Source organism: Oreochromis aureus, linkage group 9, assembly GCF_013358895.1.
Source record: "Oreochromis aureus strain Israel breed Guangdong linkage group 9, ZZ_aureus, whole genome shotgun sequence".
NCBI classification, from domain to species: Eukaryota; Metazoa; Chordata; class Actinopteri; order Cichliformes; family Cichlidae; genus Oreochromis; species Oreochromis aureus.
The window spans coordinates 28,691,637-28,694,076 of record NC_052950.1 but is presented as its reverse complement, the minus strand read 5'-3'; the positions used below and the strand labels follow the sequence as shown (position 1 = coordinate 28,694,076).

Below are 2,440 nucleotides of genomic sequence, written 5' to 3'. Positions count from 1 at the left end.
GCGCGATTTGACGCTGGAGTTCAGATTTTCCAACTCGAGCGGTAGAGGCGAAACACGCCTATGTATAAAATGCAACACAAAAATTCACGCGCGTTTTTTTTCGCGAGTCAAACGCGCCCCACGCGCTACACTGACGCGCGTTTCAGGCGTTTTGGCGACGCAAATCTGCCTCCGAATTTTCGCTGGACGCGCAATCGCGTGTCATTGCGCTCTTTCCATTGACTTTACATGTAAACCTGACGCTCTGGCCGCTTCTATCGCGTTCGGTGTGAACACACCGTAAGAGTAAGGATTTATCCACAGGAGAGCTGCGTTCTTACAAACCATCCCACTGTGTAAACCTGACATCTGTGGGACAGCTGAGCTGTATGATGTGTACAAGGACACAAAACATTATTTACCATCAGATCCTGAGCCCTCCATGTGTTAATCAAGAAACTGCTGCTGTGCTACATCCATAAATAATGAATAAATTAGGAGCTAAAGCGAAAGGACAGTTTATTTGTACCATCTTCAGGTGAACCCATTCAAGAACATCACAGATGAAAGAAACATTAAAAACTTCCACACTACATAAAGCAAGAAAAATAGTTTCTTCCTTTATGTAGAAAAAACAGAAACATCAAACACCTCCAAGACTCTCTTTGAAAGAACTAAAAACCTTTATTCTCATGGTCCAATCATGAGTGAACTCCCCGATGAAGCCTTGTGTGCTAAAACATGTCAGAGTTTTAAAGGTTAAACATGAGTTTCCAAAACGTTTTGCTGGAGAACAATGAACTATTTGACTGAGTTTCAATTATTTACAGACGAGCAAAACCAGGACAGAGAAAAAAGGACAAAACTGACTCAGTAAAACGACAGAAAATAAGATCCCATGTAAATCTGTGTTATGTAGAAGTTCAGCCCAGCAACCAGTTCAGTTCAACACAAGTTTAAATGATTCTATCTGAACTCTGTGGAGCCTGATCTCAAGCTTTTTGAGTCTGACACTGAAACCAGAGGATCTTTCTGTCTCTTCAGATTCACTGTGATCCAGTGATGGGAGTGATTTCAGCCCTGAGTGATCACACTGATGTTTGCACAGAGCAGACAATGAGGTTAATGTTTGGGCACATTGGTAACAGTGAAACAGTTTTTTAGTAACGTGGGATCGTTTGTGTTCGGAGTATGAACTGAGATTCCTGAAGCTCTTGTCACACTGGTCACAGCTGTAGTTTCCTTCCATGTGTGTACGTTCATGCTTGTTACGACTACTTGAATGTGAGAAGCTTTTGTCACAGTGTCTGCACTTGTATGGTTTCTCTCCTGTGTGGACTCGTTTGTGTGATTTCAGCTCCCTTGCAGTGGTGAAGGATGACCCACACTGATCACAGAGGTGCTTTTTAACCCCACTGTGAATCAGTTCATGTTGTTTTAAGTCACGTGATGTGGTGAAGCTTCTCCCACATTCTTTGCAGTATTTCAGTTTGTCTCCAGTGTGTCTACGTTGATGTATTTTTAGGTTCTTTTGCTGACTAAAAATTTTTCCACAGAGGTCACAACGAAAGTCTTTCCCACCCCCACAGTGATGACAGGGTTGAGAACTGGATCCATCTGTGTCGCTCTGCTTCTAAACAAAGACACAAAGACAGTGTAAGTCAGTCCTTCAACATTTTTATCCTGAACGTCGCCTGAAATAAAGAATCTCTGCAGACGTCCAATTACATTTTACTGTTTCAGTTAACACACTCAGTTTACTGGGCTGCAATAACTACAATACTACCACCATAATACTACAGTAATACTAAAATCATAACTGACATGAAAATCTGAATAATCACTCAGAGCTGCTTTTCCATGCAGTAGAATTGCTAACATGCTAACACAGTTTAATGAGCAGAGTTGTTCCAAACAGTCAGGCTAAAATGACAAGATAACAATATAAATACATACCTCACAGTAACTGCACTTGTTGAGTGTCTTTCTGGTGTGGATCTGTTGGTGTCGTCTCAGGTGACGTGGAGCTTTAAAAGTCTTCTCACACAGGTCACATTTATAAGGTCGTTCCTCAGTGTGGGTAAACGTGTTGTTTTAACTGTGTGTCTGTTATAAACTCTTTGCTACACTGTTCACAGCAGTACACATCATGTCTGGTGTGAATGCGTTGGTGTGTATTTCGGTGCCCTCTCTGGCTGAAAGTTTTTCCACAGATGTCACAGCTGTACGCCTTAATTCCAGAGTGGGTAACTAGATGCCTCTGTAAGTTGCTACTTTGATTAAAAGCTCTGCCACACTGATCACAGCTGTACGCTTTAACTCCACTGTGGATGAGTTGGTGTTGTTTTAGGTAACCCTTCAAGGAAAAAGACTTTCCACACAAGTCACAGCTGAACGGTCTCTCTCCAGTGTGGATGACCTGATGACGTTTTAGTTCATCCTTCCCAGTAAAATCCTTCCC

The 2,440-nt window shown here is 42.1% G+C and overlaps 1 long non-coding RNA gene across 1 annotated transcript; it reads right to left on the bottom strand.

Moving 5' to 3' along the window:
• Nucleotides 1–1,414: 1,414 nt before the first annotated feature.
• On the bottom strand, nucleotides 1,415–2,016 carry LOC120441676. The gene is made up of 2 exons (XR_005614177.1): nucleotides 1,936–2,016; nucleotides 1,415–1,612 (listed from the first exon to the last, which is right to left on the bottom strand). It is a non-coding gene; the product is annotated as an uncharacterized LOC120441676 (long non-coding RNA).
• Nucleotides 2,017–2,440: the final 424 nt, after the last annotated feature.